This window comes from Balaenoptera physalus, assembly GCF_965194825.1.
Source record: "Balaenoptera physalus genome assembly, chromosome: 5".
NCBI lineage: Eukaryota > Metazoa > Chordata > Mammalia > Artiodactyla > Balaenopteridae > Balaenoptera > Balaenoptera physalus.
Genome location: NC_138884.1, coordinates 136,154,944 through 136,177,043, shown reverse-complemented (window position 1 = coordinate 136,177,043; position 22,100 = coordinate 136,154,944). Strand labels below are relative to the sequence as shown.

Below are 22,100 nucleotides of genomic sequence, written 5' to 3'. Positions count from 1 at the left end.
GCTCTTAATCCCCTCTCCTCGTATACCAGGAAACAAAGAGGGAAGAAAAAGTCTCTTGCCTCTTTGGCAGGTCCAGACTTTTTCCCGGACTCCCTCCTGGCTAGCCGTGGCGCACTAGCCCCCTTCAGGCTGTGTTTAAGCCGCCAACCCCAGTCCTCTCCCTGCGTTCCGACCGAAGCCCGATCCTCAGCTCCCAGCCCCCGCCCACCCCGGCAGGTGAGCAGACAAGCCTCTCGGGCTGGTGAGTGCTGGTTGGCACCGATCCTCCGTGCGGGAATCTCTCTGCTTTGCCCTCCGCACCCCAGTTGCTGCACTCTCCTCTGTGGCTCTGAAGCCCCCCCTTCCTCCACCCATAGTCTTCACCCACGAAGGGGCTTCCTAGTGTGTGGAAACCTTTCCTCCTTCACAGCTCCCTCCCACTGGTGCAGGTCCCGTCCCTATTCTTTTGTCTCTGTTTTTTCTTTTTTCTTTTGCCTTACCCAGGTACGTGGGGAGTTTCTTGCCTTTTGGGAGGTCTGAGTTCTTCTGCCAGTGTTCAGTAGGTGTTCTATAGGAGCAGCTCCAGGTGTAGATGTATTTCTGATGTATCTGTGGGGAGGAAGGTGATCTCCGCGTCTTACTCTTCTGCCATGTTCTCCTGGTCCCAGGGTTCACTCTTTGTGTTATACATTGTATGGGTATTGAAAAATGTATAATGACATGGATCCACCATTTTAATATTTTACAGAATAGTTTCACTGCCCTAACAATCCTCTGTGCTCCAATCGTTCATCCCTTCCTTCCTCTCCCTGAAACTTTGGCATCCACTGATCTTTCTACTGTTTACATAGTTTTGTCTTTTTCAGAGTGTCATATAGTTGGAATCATATAGTATGCAGCCTTTTCATACTGGCTTTTTCAACTGTTATTTTAGTCTGTAAATTTCACCTCCTGGTTGTTTCTCAAGTATACTCCACTTAACACAACAAAGAAGATATCCTAGTTTGGTAGTATAACATTAATTTTACATTTTTTTTTTGTTTGTTTGTTTTTTTATACTGCAGGTTCTTATTAGGCATCAATTTTATACATATCAGTGTATACATGTCAATCCCAATCGCCCAATTCAGCACACCACCATCCCCACCTCACCGCAGTTTTCCCCCCTTGGTGTCCATATGTCCATTCTCTACATCTGTGTCTCAACTTCTGCCCTGCAAACTGGCTCATCTGTACCATTTTTCTAGGTTCCACATACATGCATTAATATATGATATTTGTTTTTCTCTTTCTGACTTACTTCACTCTGTATGACAGTCTCTAGATCCATCCACGTCTCAACAAATGACTCAATTTCGTTCCTTTTTATGGCTGAGTAATATTCCATTGTATATATGTACCACATCTTCTTTATCCATTCGTCTGTTGATGGGCATTTAGGTTGCTTCCATGACCTGGCTATTGTAAATAGTGCTGCAATGAACATTCGGGTGCATGTGTCTTTTTGAATTACGGTTTTCTCTGGGTATATGCCCAGTAGTGGGATTGCTGGGTCATATGGTAATTCTATTTTTAGTTTTTTAAGGAACCTCCATATTGTTCTCCAGAGTGGCTGTATCAATTTACATTCCCACCAACAGTGCAAGAGGGTTCCCTTTTCTCCACACCCTCTCCAGCATTTGTTGTTTGTAGATTTTCTGATGATCCCCATTCTAACAGGAGTGAGGTGATACCTCATTGTAGTTTTGATTTGCATTTCTCTAATAATTAGTGATGTTGAGCAGCTTTTCATGTGCTTCGTGGCCGTCTGTATGTCTTCTTTGGAGAAATGTCTATTTAGGTCTTCTGCCCATTTTTGGATTGGGGTGTTTGTTTCTTTGATATTGAGCTGAATGAGCTGTTTATATATTTTGGAGATTAATCCTTTGTCCGTTGATTCATTTGCAAATATTTTCTCCCATTCTGAGGGTTGTCTTTTCGTCTTGTTTATGGTTTCCTTTGCTGTGCAAAAGCTTTGAAGTTTCATTAGGTCCCACTTGTTTATTTTTGTTTTTATTTCCATTACTCTAGGAGGTGGATCAAAAAAGATCTTGCTGTGATTTATGTCAAAGAGTGTTCTTCCTATGTTTTCCTCTAAGAGTTTTATAGTGTCCAGTCTTATATTTAGGTCTCTAATCCATTTTGAGTTTATTTTTGTGTATGGTGTTAGGGAGTATTCTAATTTCATTCTTTTACATGTAGTTGTCCAGTTTTCCCAGCACCACTTATTGAAGAGACTGTCTTTTCTCCATTGTATATCTTTGCCTCCTTTGTCATAGATTAGTTGACCATAGGTGCGTGGGTTAATCTCTGGGCTTTCTATCTTGTTCCATTGATCTATGTTTCTGTTTTTGTGCCAGTACCATATTGTCTTGATTACTGTAGCTTTGTAGTATAGTCTGAAGTCAGGGAGTCTGATTCCTCCAGCTCCATTTTTTTGCCTCAAGACTGCTTTGGCTATTCGGGGTCTTTTGTGTCTCCATACAAATTTTAAGATGATTTGTTCTAGCTCCGTAAAAAATGCCATTGGTAATTTGATAGGGATTGCATTGAATCTGTAGATTGCTTTGGGTAGTATACTCATTTTCACAATGTTGATTCTTCCAATCCAAGAACATGGTATATCTCTCCATCTGTTGGTATCATCTTTAATTTCTTTCATCAGTGTCTTATAGTTTTCTGCATACAGGTCTTTTGTCTCCCTAGGTAGGTTTATTCCTAGGTATTTTATTCTTTTTGTTGCAATGGTAAATGGGAGTGTTTCCATAATTTCTCTTTCAGATTTTTCATCATTAGTGTATAGGAATGCAAGAGATTTCTGTGCATTAATTTTGTATCCTGCAACTTTACCATATTCATTAATTAGCTCTAGCAGTTTTCTGGTGGCAGTTTTAGGATTCTCTATGTATAGTATCATGTCATCCGCAAACAGTGACAGTTTTACTTCCTCTTTTCCAATTTGTATTCCTTTTATTTCTTTTTCTTCTCTGATTGCCGTGGCTAGGACTTCCAGAACTATGTTGAATAATAGTGGCGAGAGTGGACATCCTTGTCTCGTTCCTGATCTTAGAGGAAATGCTTTCAGTTTTTCACCATTGAGAATGATGTTTGCTGTGGGTTTGTCATATATGGCCTTTATTATGTTGAGGTAGGTTCCCTCTATGCCCACTTTCTGGAGAGTTTTTATCATAAATGGGTGTTGAATTTTGTCAAAAGCTTTTTCTGCATCTATTGAGATGATCATATGGTTTTTATTCTTCAATTTGTTAATATGGTGTATCACATTGATTGATTTGCGTATATTGAAGAATCCTTGCATCCCTGGGATAAATCCCACTTGATCGTGGTGTATGATCCTTTTAATGTGTTGTTGGATTCTGTTTGCTAGTATTTTGTTGAGGATTTTTGCATCTATATTCATCAGTGATATTGGTCTGTAATTTTCTTTTTTTGTAGTGTCTTTGTCTGGTTTTGGTATCAGGGTGATGGTGGCCTCATAGAATGAGTTTGGGAGTGTTCCTTCCTCTGCAATTTTTTGGAAGAGTTTGAGAAGGATGGGTGTTAGCTCTTCTCTAAATGTTTGATAGAATTCACCTGTGAAGCCATCTGGTCCTGGACTTTTGTTTGTTGGAAGATTTTTAATCACAGTTTCAATTTCATTACTTGTGATTGGTCTGTTCATATTTTCTGTTTCTTCCTGATTCAGTCTTGGAAGGTTATACCTTTCTAAGAATTTTTCCATTTCTTCCAGGTTGTCCATTTTATTGGCATAAAGTTGCTTATAGTAGTCTCTTAGGATGTTTTGTATTTCTGCAGTGTCTGTTGTAACTTCTCCTTTTTCATTTCTGATTTTATTGATTTGAGTCCTCTCCCTCTTTTTCTTGATGAGTCTGGCTAATGGCTTATCAATTTTGTTTATCTTCTCAAAGAACCAAATTTTAGTTTTATTGATCTTTGCTATTGTTTTCTTTGTTTCTATCTCATTTATTTCTGCTCTGATCTTTATGATTTCTTTCCTTCTGCTAACTTTGGGTTTTGTTTGTTCTTCTTTCTCTAGTTTCTTTAGGTGTAAGGTTAGATTGTTTACTTGAGATTTTTCTTGTTTCTTTAGGTAGGCTTGTATAGCTATAAACCTCCCTCTTAGAACCGCTTTTGCTGCATCCCATAGGTTTTGGGTCGTCGTGTTTTCATTGTCATTTGTCTCTAGGTATTTTTTTATTTCCTCTTTGATTTCTTCAGTGATCTTTTGGTTATTTAGTAACGTATTGTTTAACCTCCATGTGTTTGTCTTTTTTACGTTTTTTTCCCTGTAATTCATTTCTAATCTCATAGCGTTGTGGTCAGAAAAGATGCTTGATATGATTTCAATTTTCTTAAATTTACTGAGGCTTGATTTGTGACCCAAGATGTGATCTATCCTGGAGAATGTTCCGTGCGCACTTGAGAAGAATGTGTAATCTGCTGTTTTTGGATGGAATGTCCTATATATATCAATTAAATCTATCTGGTCTATTGTGTCATTTAAAGCTTCTGTTTCCTTATTTATTTTCATTTTGGATGATCTGTCCATTGGTGTAAGTGAAGTGTTAAAGTCCCCCACTATTATTGTGTTACTGTCGATTTCCTCTTTTATAGCTGTTAGCAGTTGCCTTATGTATTGAGGTGCTCCTATGTTGGGTGCATATATATTTATAATTGTTATATCTTCTTCTTGGATTGATCCCTGGATCATTATGTAGTGTCCTTCCTTGTCTCTTGTAACATTCTTTATTTTAAAGTCTATTTTATCTGATATGAGTATAGCTACTCCAGTTTTTTTTGATTTCCATTTGCATGGAATATCTTTTTCCATCCCCTAACTTTCAGTCTGTATGTGTCCCTAGGTCTAAAGTGGGTCTCTTGTAGACAGCATATATATGGGTCCTGTTTTTGTATCCATTCAGCCAGTCTATGTCTTTTGGTTGGGGCGTTTAATCCATTCACGTTTAAGGTAATTATCGATATGTATGTTCCTATGACCATTTTCTTAATTGTTTTGGGTTTGTTTTTGTAGGTCCTTTTCTTCTCTTGTGTTTCCCACTTAGAGAAGTTCCTTTAGCATTTGTTGTAGAGCTGGTTTGGTGGTGCTGAATTCTCTTAGCTTTTGCTTGTCTGTAAAGCTTTTGATTTCTCCATCAAATCTAAATGAGATCCTTGCCGGGTAGAGTAATCTTGGTTGTAGGTTCTTCCCTTTCATCACTTTAAGTATATCATGCCACTCCCTTCTGGCTTGCAGAGTTTCTGCTGAGAAATCAGCTGTTAACCTTATGGGAGTTCCCTTGTATGTTATTTGTCGTTTTTCCCTTGCTGCTTTCAATAATTTTTCTTTGTCTTTAATTTTTGCCACTTTGATTACTATGTGTCTCGGCGTGTTTCTCCTTGGGTTTATTCTGTATGGGACTCTCTGCGCTTCCTGGACTTGGGTGGCTATCTCCTTTCCCATGTTAGGGAAGTTTTCGACTATAATCTCTTCAAATATTTTCTCTGGTCCTTTCTCTCTCTCTTCTCCTTCTGGGACCCCTATAATGCGAATGTTGTTGCGTTTAATGTTGTCCCAGAGGTCTCTTAGGCTGTCTTCATTTCTTTTCATTCTTTTTTCTTTATTCTGTTCCACAGCAGTGAATTCCACCATTCTGTCTTCCAGGTCACTTCTCCGTTCTGCTGCCTCAGTTATTCTGCTATTGATTCCTTCTAGTGTAGTTTTCATTTCAGTTATTGTATTGGTCATCTCTGTTTGTTTGTTCTTTAATTCTTCTAGGTCTTTGTTAATCATTTCTTGCATCTTCTCAATCTTTGCCTCCATTCTTATTCTGAGGTCCTGGATCATCTTCACTATCATTATTCTGAATTCTTTCTCTGGAAGGTTGCCTATCTCCACTTCATTTAGTTGTTTTTCTGGGGTTTTTTCTTGTTCCTTCATCTGGTATATAGCCCTCTGCTTTTTCATCTTCTCTATCTTTCTGTAACTGTGGTTTTTGGTCCGCAGGCTGCAGGATTGTAGTTTTTCTTGCTTCTGCTCTCTGCCCTCTGGTGGTTGAGGCTATCTAATAATTTTACATTTTAAACATGATTTGGGAATGAATCTACCTCTTTATTGTTAAAAAAATGAAATATTTAATCTCCTTCCTCCCCTGCTACAGAACAGGGTTTTTTTGTTCATGTTAGTATTAGAATATCATTGTATATAAATCTAGTGTTGTGATAGCAGTAGAAGTCTTCACTATCTTTCTATAAAAGTAATGTGTTTATTATGTAGTGACTTTTAAAGTTTGGACAGTAGTAATGGCACCCACTCTTCTCCAAGAACCTGAACACTATTAAAATGAACTAAATATCAGATCTTTCATAGATTAGTTGCTCATCTTGTTGGAGGCTATATTAGGATTTCCAGAGAAACAGAACCAATATGATATATATAGTTGACCTTGAACAACATGGGCTTGAACTGTGAGGGTCCACTTATACTCAGATTTTTTTCAATAGTTATGTATTACAGTACAACATGATCTACAGTTGGTTGAATCCTTGGTTGTGGAACCTTAGATATGGAGAGCCAATGGTAAAGTTATGTGTTGATTTTTGACTGTGTGGTGCTGGGGAGGGGGAGTGGTGCCCCTAATGCTCACACTATTCAAGGTTCAGCTGTGTGTGTGTGTGTATAAAAGAATTGACTGACATAACTATGGCGGCTGACAAATACCAAGATCTGTAGTTGGCAAGCTGGAGACCCAGGAGAGCCAATGTGTACTTCCTTTCCAGTCCAAGACTGAAGACCTAAGTATCAGGAGAGTCAGTGTGTTCTAGTCCAAGAGCCAGCGGGCTCAAGACCCAGGAAGAGCTGATGTTTTGAGTCTGAAGGCAGGAAAAAAACCCATCTTCCAGGTCAAGCCGTCAGGCTGGAGGAAATTCTGTTTTACTCAAACTTTTTGTTCTGTTTAGGCCTTCAATGGATTGGATGTGGTCTACCGACATTTGGGAGGACAGTCTGCTTTACTGAGTTCAGATGTTAATTTCATCCAGAACACCCTCACAGACACACCTAGAATAGTGTTTGACCAAATGTTTGGGCACCTCATGTCTCAGTCAAGTTGACACATAAAATTAACCATCAGAGTCTAAAAAGAGCAAAGTACTGTCAGAGATAGTGAGTGAGACAGAGACCAGTGGGCTCTTTTTTCCTTTCCCCATGGACACATTTACTATCTAACATATTCACTGAGCTGTGAGTTGGATGAGAATGGGGTCATCTTAATCATCTTTCCATTCTCTTGCCACCAAGAGGGTCTGCTGTAGATCATGTCCCTGGTTAATCTTGGATAAATAAACAAATGGATAAGTAAATAAAAGCTCCTGCATTACAACATGAAAAGGTAATAGGGTCTTTTTGTGAAGAGTTTACTTGATGGTCCTGAATTTGACTTTTTTTTTTGTATTGGTAGCTTGGTTTTGGGACTCCATAGTCTTAAGAGACTTAACAAACCCATAAATTCTTTATTTCCAATGCACTGAGAAATCTTAAAAACGAACCAAAGTGACACTGTGTTTTTATTGTTGGTGCATAAAATTAGGGGATTGTGTGTTGGACATGCTAGAATGGCAATGATGGCACAATGGGTTAAAGTCATAATGATTGAAAGACCTCAAAGCATTCCAGATTCAAAGAGTATGTGATCTGAAGCCAGACTGAGCATGCCCATTGAATTGTTTCCAAATTTATGTATCAGAAGAATCTTCACTCCTTCTCTGAAACTGTTTTCTCATCTGTAAAATGGGGTGATAGTGCCTTCTGAATAGGATTGTTGTAAGAATTAAATTAGATAATTTATTTTTATTGCCTGAGTGTGTAATATATGGAAACCAGAGGAGCATGGATTTCAAGCATAGTCTTACCTGGGCTCTAGATGTGCCTGGTGAGCTGTCAGAAGTATTAACAGAAATTTATTTACAGAGACACCTAGAAGCCTCCGGGTAAACATCTCTTTGATCATTTCAGTAAAATGGAAATCCTAATTTTTGAATGGTATCTTCCACTTGGATTTTTTTTCTGGCCCAGTATTTCATATCTACATATAATGGAGAGTGAGGGTGTAGAGGGATGATGCAGATATAAAAAAAGAAAGAGTAGTTTCACAGAAAACTCTGTGAAACATTATGGATATCAGCAGGACAATCCCTTTTCCTTATAAATAAGAGAAGAGAAATATTTTCTCCCACTTTACCACAGGCCATTATGCAGCACTGACGTCTTAAAGTTGTGCTTCCCAATATTTTTTATATCATGACAAACATGGAAACTAATATTTTATTGAAGCTTGAGGGTATTGGAATAGATTCAGAGTCATTGCTGTGGTGATACATGAAAAAGTTAAGATGAGGTCAAGGATAAGGTTAGTACATGAAGCTTTGTCTGGGAGTTCCTACACTTTTACTAGGGATGGAACCAAATTTTGGCTCCAGGCTGTGTATAGCCAGTCCGAAAGTAGAAGGGAGTATCAGTTGCATGATTCACGGTATTCATGACATAAAAGTAGTTCAGGAGAGTTTTGTTTTGTTTGTTTTTGGTAGTGAGATCAGAGTAAAACATCTCTCATGAGACTTCATAGGGAGGACACTTATGAGATATGGTAAAAACAAATGTCTTTAGCATCATATTTATGATAAATGCAGTGAAAAACACATAGGGATTTAAACAAAATCATCAGTATAATCTGACATTAATTCAAATGACTATTCAAGGAAATATATTCTGGGTGGAGTCAAGATGGGAGAGTAGGAGGACACGGAGTTCGTGTCTCTTCACAACTAGGGCAGCTACCAGGCACTGATGGGGGACCACAGACACCTAAGGGGACGGGAGGAAACCCCTGAGCGACCGGGTAGGATGTGTGGGGGGGGAGGGAGGGCAGGAGAAGTGGAGGCAGGATGGGACCAGCATCCCTGAGGGGTGGCTGATGGAGCAGAGGGGTTCCTATGCCTGGAGGGGCCCACCACAGTGAGGGGATCAGCAGGGAGGGGGAGAGTCCCTCGGAGGATTGGAGGATTGGAAGGAAGCATGGCCAGCGTTTCCTCTGCCCACTTGGGCCCCAGGGAGCCTGCTGAGGTCCCGGGCCTGATCCTCTACCCTCTGAGGCGCCCTCCAGCCATGCAAAGGCTAAGCCCCGCCTCCACACACCCACCTAGGGCCTTACCTCCGCACTCAGCACTCTGAGGGCCCCTCCAGCCATGCTGCCTTTTCCGGCTGCACAGGTCCTGAGCCTAGGCCTCGCCCACTGCCATAAACCCGGCCCCTGCCTAAGCCCCGCCCCCCACAACCAAGGCCTTTTCTGACTCTTTTTTTTCTTTCTTTTTTTTTTTTTTTTTGAGGTTGTGGTTCTGTTTTACCTTGTTTTGTTTATATTTTTCTCTAATAGAATTTTTTTATTTTTCCAGTATTATTTATTTATTCTTTGTAATTGTTCTGCTCCTTTTGGTTTGTTCCCCCATCCACCCTTTTGTGTTTTTTTGCTGTTGTGGTTCTCTTTTACCTTGTTGTTGTTTCACTTATATTTTTTCTATTATTTTTTTATTTTCTTAATTTTATTTTTTATTCTTTGTTATTGCAATGCTCCTTTTTATTTTTTTGCTGTGCCACCCAGCTTGCGGGATCTTGGTTCCCAGGCTGGGTGTTGAGCATGAGCTCCTGTGGTGGGAGTACGAGGTCCAAATCACTGGACTAACAGAACCTCAGACCCCAGGTAATATTAATCGGAGTGAGGTCTCCTGGAGGTCCTCATCTCGGCACCAAGAACTGGCTCTACCCAAATGCCTGCAAACTCCAGTGCTGGATGCCTCAGACCAAACAACCAGTAAGAGAGAAACACAGCCACACTCATGAAAAAAAATGAGACGACAAAAAAATATGTTACAGATGAAGGAACAAGGTAAAAACCTACAAGACCAAATAAATGAAGAGGAAATAGGCAACCTACCTGAAAAAGAATTCAGAGTAATGATAGTAAAGATGATGCAGAATCTCGGAAATAGAATAGAGGCTTGGATTGAGAAAACAGAAGAAACATTTAACAAAGACCTAGAAGAACTAAAGAACAAACAAACAATGATGAACAACACAATAACTGAAATGAAAAATATACTAGAAGGAATCAATAGCAGAATAACTGAGGCAGAAGAATGAATAAGTGAGCTGGAAGATAGAATGGTGGAAATAACTGCTGAGGAGCAGAATAAAGAAAAAAGAATGAAAAGAATTGAGGACAGTCTCAGAGATCTCTGGGACAACATTAAACGCACCAACATTCGAATTATAGGGGTCCCGGAAGAAGAAGAGCAAGAGAAAGGGTCTGAGAAAAAATTTGAAGAGATCATAGTTGAAAATTTCCCTAAGATGGAAAGGAAATAGCCACTCAAGTCTAGGTAGTGCGGAGAGTCCCATACAGGATAAACCCTAGGAGAAACACACCAAGACACATATTAATGAAACTAACAAAAACTAAATTCAAAGAAAAAATATTAAAAGCAGCAAGGGAAAAACAACAAATACCATACAAGGGAAACCCCATAAGGTTAACAGCTGATCTTTCAGCAGAAACTCTGCAAGCCAGAAGGGAGTGGCAGGACATATTTAAAGTGATGAAAGGGAAGAACCTACAACCACGATTACTCTACCCAGCAAGGATCTCATTCAGATTCGACGGAGAAATTAAAACCTTTGCAGACAAGCAAAAGCTAAGAGAATTCAGCACCATCAAACCAGCTTTACAACAAATGCTAAAGGAACTTCTCTAGGCAGGAAACACAGAAGGAGAAGACCTACAAAAACCCAAAACAATTAAGAAAATGGTAATAGGAACATGCATATCGATAATTACCTTAAATATAAATAGATTAAATGCTCCAACCAAAAGACATAGCCTGGCTGAATGGATACAAAAACAAGACCCATATATATACTGCCTATAAGAGACCTACTTCAGACCCAGAGACACATACAGACTGAAAATGAGGGTGTGGAAAAAGATATTCCATGCAAATTGAAATCAAAAGAAAGCTGTAGTAGCAATACTCATATCAGATAAACTAGACTTTAAAATAAAGACTGTTACAAGAGACAAGGAAGGACAGACACTACATAATGATCGAGGGATCAATCCAAGAAGAAGACATAACAATTATAAATATTTATGCACTCAACATAGGAGCACCTCAATCCATAAGGCAAATGCTAACAGCCATAAAAGGGGAAATCAACAGTAACACAATAATAGTAGGGGACTTTAACACCCCACTTTATCCAATGGACAGATCATCCAAAATGAAAATAAATAAGGAAACAGAAGCTTTAAATGACACAATAGACAAGATAGATTTAATTGATATTTATAGGACATTTCACAGAAAGTGGAAGAATACACTTTCTTCTCAAGTGCACATGGAACATTCTCTAGGATAGGTCACATCTTGGGTCATAAATCAAGCCTCCGAAAATTTAAGAAAATTTAAATTGTATCAGGCATCTTTTCTGATAATAATGCTATGCGATTAGAAATCAAAACAGGAAAAATAAGCTGTAAAAAACACAAGTACATGGAGGCTAAACAGTGAGCTACTAAATAACGAAGAGATCATGGAAGAAATCAAAGAGGAAATAAAAAAATACCTAGCAACAAATGACAAGGAAAACACAATGACCCAAAACCTATGGGATGCAGCAAAAGCTGTTCTCAGAAGGAAGTATATAGCAATTCAGTCTCACCTCAAGAAACAAGAAAAATCTCAAATAAACAATCTACACTTACACCTAAAGCAACTAGAGAAAGAAGAACAAAGAAAAGCCAAAGTCAGTAAAAGGAAAGAAATCGTAAAGATCAAAACAGACATAAATGAAATAGAAACGAAGGAAACAATTGCAAAGATCAATAAAACTAAAAGTTGGTTCTTTGAGAAGAAACACAAAATTGATGAAACTTTAGCCAGACTCATCAAGAAAGATACTGAGAGGACTCAACTCACTAAAATTAGAAATGAAAAAGGAGAAATTACAAGTGGTACTGCAGAAATACAAAGGATCATATGAGACTACTACAAGCAACTATACACCAATAAAATGGACAATCTGGAAGAAATGGACAAATTCTTGGAAAGGTACAACTTTCCCAGACTAAATGAGGAAGAATTAGAAAATATAAACAGACCAATCCCAGGTAATGAAATTGAAACTGAAATTAAAGATCTTCCAACAAACAAAAGTTCAGGACCAGATGGCTTCACACCTGAATTCTATCAAACATTTAGAGAAGAGCTAACACCTATCCTTCTCAAACTCTTGCAAAATATAGCAGAGGGAGGAACACTCCCAAACTCATTCTACGAGGCCACCATCACCCTGATAACAAAACCAGGCAAAGATGTCACAAAGAAAGAAAACCACAGGCCAATATCACTGATGAACATAGATGCAAAAATCCTCAACAAAATACTAGCAAAGAGACTCCAACAGTACAATAAAAGGATCATGCACCGTGAGCAAGTGGGTTTTTTCCCAGGATGCAAGGATTCTTCAATATCCACAAATCAATCAGTGTGATAAACCATATTAACTGATTGAAGGAGAAAAACCATATGATCATATCAGTAGATGCAGAAAAATCTTTTGACAAAATTCAACACCCCTTTATGATAAAAACCCTCCAGAAAGTAAGCATAGAGGGAAATTACCTCAACATAATAAAGGCCATATATGGCAAACCCACAGCAAACATCGTTCTCAATGGTGAAAAACTGAAACCATTTCCACTAAGATAAGGAACAAGACAAGGTTGCCCACTCTCACCACTATTATTCAACATAGTTCTGGAAATTTTAGCCACAGCCATCAAAGAAGAAAAAGAAATAAAAGGAATCCAAATTAGAAAAGAAGAAGGAAAGCTATCACTGTTTGCAGATGACATAATACTATACATAGAGAATCCTAAAGCTGCTACCAGAAAACTACTAGAGCTAATCAATGAATTTGGTAAAGTAGCAGGATACAAAATTAATGCACAGAAATCTCTTGCATTCCTATACACTAACGATGAAAAATCTGAAAGTGAAATTAAGAAAACACTCCCATTTACCACTGCAACAAAAAGAATAAAACACCCAGGAATAAACCTACCTAAGGAGGCAAAAGACCTGTAATCAGAAAACTATAAGACACTGAAGAAAGAAATTAAAGATGACACAAACAGATGGAGAGATATACCATGTTCTTGGATTGGAAGAATCAACATTGTGAAAATGACTCTACTACCCAAAGCAATCTACAGATTCAATGCAATCCCTATCAAACTACGACTGGCATTTTTCACAGAACTAGAACAAAAAATTTCACAATTTGTATGGAAACACAAAAGACCCCAAATAGCCAAAGCAATCTTGAGAAAGAAAAACGGACCTGGAGGAATCAGGCTCCTGGACTTCAGACTATACTACAAAGCTACAGTAATCAAGACAGTATGGTACTGGCACAAAAACAGAAATATAGATCAATGGAACAGGATAGAAATCCCAGAGATAAACCCATGGACATATGGTCACCTTATTTTTTATTTTTATTTTTTAAATAAATTTATTTATTTTATTTTTTTATTTTTGGCTGTGTTGGGTCTTTGCTGCTGCACATGGGCTCTCTCTAGTTGTGGCGAGCGGGGGCTACTCTTCGTTGCAGTGTGTGGGCTACTCTTCGTTGCAGTGTGCGGGCTTCTCATTGCGGAGAACGCACGGGCTCTAGGCGCGCGGGCTTCAGTAGTTGCGGCATGTGGGCTCAGTAGTTGTGGCTCACAGGCTCTAGAGCACAGGCTCAGTAGTTGTGGTGCACGGGCTCTAGAGCACAGGCTCAGTAGTTGTGGCGCACGGACTTAGTTGCTCCGCGGCATGTGGGATCTTCCCGGACCAGGGCTTGAACCCGTGTCCCCTGCATTGGCAGGTGGATTCTCAACCAGTGTGCCACCAGGGAAACCTGGTCACCTTATTTTTGATAAAGGAGTCAAGATTATACAATGGAGAAAAGACAGCCTCTTCAATAGGTGGTGCTGGGAAAACTGGACAGCTACATGTAAAAGGATGAAATTAGAACACACCGTAACACCAATGGATTAAAGACCTAAATGTAAGGCCAGGCACTATAAAACTCTTACAGGGAAACATAGGCAGAACACTCTTTGACATAAATCACAGCAAGATCCTTTTTGATGTTCCTCCTAGAGAAATGGAAATAAAAACAAAAATAAATGGGACCTAGTGAAACTTAAAAGCTTTTGCACAACAAAGGAAACCATAAATAAGATGAAAAGACAATCCTCAGAATGGGAGAAAATATTTGCAAATGACAAAGGATTAATCTCTAAAATATACAAGCAGCTCATGCAGCTCAATATCAAAAAAACAAACAACCCAATCCAATTTAGGGCAGAAAATCTAAATAGATATTTCTCCAAAGATGATATACAGATTGCCAACAAACACATGAAAGGATGCTCAACGTCACTAATTAGAGAAATGCAAATCAAAACTACAATGAGGTATTACCTCACAGCAGTCAGAATGGGCATCATCAAAAAGTCTACAAACAATAAATGCTGGGGAGGGTGTGGAGAAAAGGGAACCCTCTTGCACTGTTGGTGGGAATGTAAACTGATACAGCCACTATGGAGAACAGTATGGAGGTTCCTTAGAAAACTAAAAATAGAACTACCATATGACCCAGCAATCCCATTACTGGGCATATACCCAGAGAAAACCATGATTCAAAAAGAGTCATGTACCACAATGTTCATTGCAGCTCTGTTTACAATAGGCAGGACATGGAAGCAACCTTAGTGTCCATCAACAGATGAGTGGATAAAGTAGATGTGGCACATTTATACAATGGAATATTACTCAGCCATAAAAAGAAACGAAATTGAGTTATTTGTAGTGAGGTGGATGGACCTAGAATCTGTCACACAGAGTGAAATAAGTCAGAAAGAGAAAAACAAATACCGTATGCTAACACATATATATGGAATCTAAAAAACAAACAAAAAAAGGTTCTGGAGAACCTAGGGGCAGGACGGTAATAAAGATGCAGACGTTGGCAATGGACTTGAGATTATGGGGAGTGGGAAGGGTAAGGTGGGATGAAGTGATAGAGTGGCATGGACATATTTATACTACCGAATGTAAAATAGATAGCTAATGAGAAGCAGCTGCATAGCTCAGGGAGATCAGCTCGGTGCTTTGTGACCACCTAGAGGGGTGGGGTAGGGAGGGTGGGAGGAAGACATAAGAGGGAGGGGATATGCTGATATATTTATATGTATAGCTGATGCACTTTGTTATACAGCAGAATCTAACACACCATTGTAAAGCAATTATATTCGAATAAAGATGTTAAAAAGAAAAAACAAACAGAAAAATAGATCAATGGTACAGGTTAGAAAGCCCAGAGATAAACCCAGGCACGTATGGTCACCTAATTTATGACAAAGGAGGCAAGAATATACATTGGAGAAAAGAAAGTCTCTTCAATAAGTGGTGCTGGGAAAACTGGACAGCTGCATGTTAATGAATGAAATTAGAGCACTACCTAACACCATACACTGAAATAAACTCAAAATGGATTAAAGACCTAAATGTAAGACCAGACAGTATAAAACTCTTAGAGGAAAACCTCGGAAAAACACCCTTTGATATAAATCACAGCAAGATCTTGTTTTCACCCATCTGCTAGAGTGATGAAAATAACAAAAATATACAAATGGGACCTAATTAAACTTAAAAGCTATTGCACACGAAGGAAAACATTATCAAGACAAACGGAAAACCCTCAGAGTGAGAGAAAATATTTTCCAATGAAGCAATGGACAAAGATTAATCTCCAAAGTGTACAAACAGCTTATGCAACTCAGTATCAAAAAACAATCAAGCCAATCAAAAAATGGGTGGAAGACCTAAATAGACATTTCTCCAAAGAAGGCATACAGATTGCCAGGAGCACATGAAAAGATGCTCAACATCACTAATTATTAGAGAAATGCAAATCAAAACTACAGTGAGTTATCACCTCACACCAGTCAGAATGGCCATCATGAAAAAAATCTACAGACAATAAATGCTGGAGAGGGTGTGGAGAAAAGGGAATCCTCTTGCCCTGTGGGTGGGAATGTAAATTGATTACAGCCACTGTGGGGAACAGTTTGGAGGTTCCTTAAAAAACTAAAAATAGAACTACCATATGTCCCAGCAATCCCACTACTGGGCATATACCCTGAGAATACCATAATTCAAAAAGTCACATGTACCCCAGTGTTCATTGCAACACTATTTACAATAGCCAGGACATTGAAACAACCTAAATGTCCCTTGACAGACAAATGGATAAAGAAGATGTGGTATATATATATAATGGAATATTACTCAGCCATTAAAAGGAATGCAGTTGGGTCATTTGTAGAGATGTGGATGGACTTAGAGTCTGTCGTATAGAGTGAAATTAGAAAGAGAAAAACAAATATTGTATATTAATGCATATATGTGGAATCTAGCAAAATGGTATAGATGTACCTATTTGCAGGGCAGGAATAGAGACACAGATGTAGAGAACAGACGTGTGGACGTGGCGCGGGGGAAGGGGAGGTTGTGATGGATTGGGACATTACGTTTGACATCAATACACTACCATGTGTAAAATAGATTGCTAGTGGGAACCTGCTGTATAACATGGAGTTCAGCTTGCTGCTCTGTGATGGCCTAGGTGGGTGGGATGGGGGGAAGAGAGGTCCAAGAGGGAGGAGATATATGTATACATATAGGTGATTCACTTCATTGTACAGCAGAAACTAACAACATTGTAAAGCAATTATAGTCCAATTAAAAAAAAAAGAAAAAATATATTCTATGGTATGTCTGTGGTAGAGTCTAATATAATGCATTTGGATCCTCAGTTTTGTGATGGTCTGGTTCAATCCAAGGGTGACTTTTATAATGGAGTATTTCTAAAACCTGACTACAAATTAGAATCACTTTTCGTGCTTTTGTAAAACACAGTTAACTGGGCTCCCCTCCCCACCCCCGCAAATTCTGATTCCTTCTGTCTTGTGTAGTGTCTAGGCATAGGCAAGAATAATGAATGTGTGGCATTTTTTTCAGATTGTCCTTTATAGATGTTATTTCTCTCTGTTGAGTTTATTATGGGTATAATACAACCATAAATTTCAGAATATGTTTCCTGAAAAATGCTTGATTCCTATCTATTTTTCAATTTTAATCAAATACAGAGTTTTAACAATCAGCTGATCTGCAGATGGGAGTGGCAATGTAATGTCTTCACCAACACTTGTTATTGTTTGTCTTTTTGATTTCAGTCATCCTAGTGGCTGCGAAGTGGTATCTCAAAACCACTCAAAAAACCATGGTTTTAATTTACGTTTCACAGATTGCTAATCATGGCTAAAGATGGCCAATTTTACATCTTCTTTGGAGAAATGTTTATAAAGATCCTTTTCACATTTCTAGATTGTGCTATCTTTTTATTTTCGAGTCCTAAGAGTTCATTATAATCCTATATACAAGTCCCTTACCAGATATGTGATTTGCAAATGTTTTCTCCTAATCTGGATTGTCCATTCACTTTCTGGATGGGATCTTTTGTAGCACAGGAGTTTTAAATTTTGATAAAGTCTAAGTTATCTATTTTTTTTGTTTTATTATTTGTGCTTTTGGTGTCATATAAAAAAGAAACCATTGCCAAATCCAAAGTCTTGAAGATTTACTCTTATATTTTCTTCTAAGAGTTTTATAGTTTTATGATCCATTTTGAGTTAATTTTTGTGTATTATGTGAAGGTATTCAATTTCATTTTTTTTGCATATGTATATATATTCAGTTGTCCTATTACCATTTGTTGAAAAGACTATTCTTTCCTTATAGAATTGCCTTGGCACACTTATAAAAAATCAATTGACTGTATACATAAGAGTTTATTTCTGGACTTTCAGTTCTTTTCCTTTGATCTATGTGTCTGTCCTCATGCCAGTACCACACTGTGTCTTTTTTATTTTTATTGAAGTATAGTCGACTTACAGTGTTGTGCCAATCTCTGCTGTACAGCAGAGTGACTCAGTTGTACACATTTCCATAGTGGAAAACATTCTTTTTTTTTAATATTCTCTTTTTTAATATTCTTTTCCATTATGGTTTATTCTAGGAGATTGGATATAGTTCCTTGTGCTATACAGTAGGACCTTGTTGTTTATCCATTCTAAATGTAATAGCTTGCATCTACCAACGCCAAATTCTCAGTCCATCCCTCTCCTTCCCGCCTCCCCCTTGGCAACCACGAGTATGATCTCTATGTCTGTGAGTCTGTTTCTGTTTTGTAGATAGGGTCATTTGTGCCATACTTTAGATTCCACATATAAATGATATCATATGGTATTTGTCTTTCTCTTTCTGACTTACTTCACTTAGTGTGATAACCTCTAGGTCCATCCATGTTGCTGCAAATGGCATTATTTTGTTCTTTTTTTTATGGCTGAGTAGTGTTCTATTGTATATATATGTAGCACATCTTCTTTGTCCATTCATCTGTCGATAGACATTTAGGTTGTTTCCATGTTTTGGCTATTGTGAGTAGTGCTGCTATGAACATATGGGTGCACGTGTCTTCTTGAATTATAGTTTTGTCCAGGTATATGCCCAGGAGTGGGATTGCTGTATCACTCTGTTTTTAGTTTTTTAAGGAACCTCCATAGTGGCTGCACCAACTTACATTCTCAGCAACAGTGTAGGAGGGTTTCCTTTTCTCCATACCCTCTCCAGCATTTGTTATTTGTAGACTTTTTAATGAGGGTCATTCTGACCTGTGTGAGGTGGTACCTCACTGTAGTTTTGATTTGCATTTCTCTGATAATTAGTGATGTTGAGCACCTTTTTATGTGCCTACTGGCCATCTGTATGTCTTCTTCGGAGAGATGTCTGTTAAGGTCTTCTGCCCATTTTTCGATTGGGTTGTTTGTTTTTTTTGTTGTTGAGTTGTATGAGCTGTTTGTATATTTTGGAGATTAAGCCCTTGTTGGTTGTATCATTTCCAAATATTTTCTCCCATTCTGTAGGTTGTATTCTCGGTTTTTTTTTTTTTTTATAGTTTCCTTTGCTGAGTACAACACTATCTTGATTACTGTAGCTTTGTAGTAAGTTTTGAACTTGGGAGTACTCCTACTTTGTTCTTCGTTTTCAAGATTGCTTTGGATATTCAGAGGCCCTTAAAATTCCATATGAACTTTAGGATCAACTTGTCAATTTCTGCCAAAAAGTCAGTTGGGATTTTGATAAGGATTGTGTTGAATTTGTAGGTCTTGCGATCTTAAAAATATTAAGTCTACTAAACTTTTACTTGAGTCTTTCTGTTTATTTATTCATTTATTTTTTATTTAATTTTTTTTATTGGAGTATAGTTGATTTACAGTGTTGTGTTAGTTTCTGGTGTACAGCAAAGTGTATCAGCCATACATGTACATACCCAGTCTCTTCTAGACTCCATTTCCATGTAGGTCATTACAGAGCACCAAATAGAGTTCCTTGTGCTATATGCTAGTTTCTTATCAGTTATCTTTTATATATAGTAGTGTGTATATGTTAATCCAGTCTTCCAATTTATCCCCCCCTTTTCCCCCTTGGTAACCCTTAAGTTTGTTTTCTACATTTGTGACTCAATTTCTGCTTTGTAAATAAGTTCATTTGTACCATTGTTTTAGATTCCACATATAAGTGATATCATGTGATGTTTGTCTTTCTCTGTCTGACTTACTTCACTCACTATGACAATCTCTAGGTCCATTCATGTTGCTGCAAATGGCATTATTTTGTTCTTTTTTATAGCTGAGTAATATTCCATGGTATATATGTACCACATCTTGTTTATCCATTCCTCCATCGATGGACATTTAGGTTGCTTCCCTGTCCTGGCTGTTGTAAATAGTGCTGCAATGAACATTGAGGTGCATGTATCCTTTTGAATTATGGTTTTCTCTGGATATATGCCCAAGAGTGGGATTGCTGGATCATATGGTAGATCTATTTTTAGTTTTTAAGGAATCTCCATACTGTTCTCCATAGTGGTTGTACCAATTTACATTCCCACCAGCAGTGTAGGAGGGTTCCTTTTTCTCCACACCCTCTCCAGCATTTACTGTTTGTACATTTTTTGATGATGCCCATTCTGACTGGTGTGAGGTGATAACTCATTGTAGTTTTGATTTGCATTTCTCTAATAATTAGTGATGTTGAACACCTTTTCATGTGCCTCTTGGCCATCTGTATGTCTTCTTTGGAGAAATGTCTATTTAGATCTTCTCCAGTTTTTGATTGGGTTGTTTGTTTTTTTGATATTGAGCTGTATGAGCTGTTTGTATATTTTAGAGATTAATCCCTTGTCAGTCATTTCGTTTGGAAATATTTTCTCCCATTCTGTGGGGTTGTTTTTCATTTTGTTGCTAGTTTCCTTTGCTGTACAAAAGCTTTTAAGTTTAATTAGGTCGCATTTGTTTATTTGTGTTTTTATTTTTCTACTCCCAGAGGAGCATCAAAAAAGATCTTGCTGTGATTTATGTTAAAGAGTGTTCCTCCTGTGTTTTCCTCCAAGGGTTTTATGGTATCCAGTGTTACATTTAGGTCTTTAATCCATTTTGAGTTTATTTTTGTGTGTGGTGTTAGAGAATCTTCTAATTTCGTTCTTTTATATGTAGCTGTCCAGTTTTTCCAGCACCACTTATTGAAGAAACTGTCTTTTCTCCATTGTATGTTCTTGCCTACTTTGTCATAAATTAGGTGACCATAGATGTGGGATCTTTCTGTTTATTTACACCTTCATAAATTTCTTTCAACTGCATTTAATAGTTTTCAGAGTATAAACTTTGTACTTTTTTTGTTAAATTTGTTCTTAAGTATTCTTTTCATTTTGATGTTATGTAAATTGTATTTTCTTTACTTCATTTTTAGATTGTTCATTGTTAGTGTATAGAAATACAGTTGATTTTTGTATATTTATCTTGTACCCTGTAATATTGCTGAACTTGTTTATTAGTTTTAATAGGTTTTTAGTGGATTCTTTAGAATTTTGTATATCTGCAACAAAATATCTGCAAATAGAAATAGGTATACTTTCTTTCTGGAAGGCTTTTAGTTCATTTTCTTGCCTAATTGCTCCAGATAGACCCTCCAATATAATTTTTAATGGAAGTGGTGAGAGCAGATATCCTTGTCTTATTCCTGATTTTAAGAGAAAAGCATTGAGCTTTCACCATTATGTATGAAACTAGCTGTGGGGTTAGCCAAATGGCCTTTATCAGGTTGAGGAACTTCTCCTTAATTCCTAGTTTATTGAGTATTTGTATCATGAAGGGGTGTTGAATTTTGTGAAGTACCTTTTCTGCATTTATTGAGACATTTATGTGGGTTTTATCCTTTATTCTATTGAAATAGTCTATTACTATAACTGGTCATTGTATATAATCCTTTTTATATGTTAATGGATTTGGTTTGCTAGTATTTTATTGAGGATTTTTACATCTATACTTATAAGAGATATTGATCTTTAGTTTTCTTTTCTTGTGGTGTCTTTCTGATATTGGTATCACAGAAATTCTGGCCTCATACGTTGAATTGGGAGCTGTTCCCTCCTTTTCTATTTTTTGGAAGTGTGTAAAGTGTTAATTTTTTTTAAGTATTTATGTTAATAATTAATATTATGTTAATTTTTTATTGAAGTAGATTGACATACAATATTATGTTAGATTCAGGTGTACAGCATAATTGGTCAGCATTTATATACATCAGTAATACAATCACCACAATAAGTCTAGTAACCATCTGTCACCATACAAAATTATTACACTATTGTTGACTATATTCCCTATGGTGTACATTATGTCCCCATGACTTACTTATTATATGACTGGAAGTTTGCACCTCTTAATCCTGTTCACCTATTTTGTCCATTCTCCTACCCCACTCCCCTCTGGGAA

General features: G+C 37.7%; 1 long non-coding RNA gene across 1 annotated transcript; it reads left to right on the top strand.

The window, feature by feature from the left end:
* The first annotated feature begins 204 nt into the window (after positions 1-204).
* On the top strand, positions 205-6,729 carry LOC309661034. The gene is made up of 2 exons (XR_014263814.1): positions 205-989; positions 6,097-6,729. It is a non-coding gene; the product is annotated as an uncharacterized lncRNA (long non-coding RNA).
* The last annotated feature ends 15,371 nt before the right edge of the window (positions 6,730-22,100 follow it).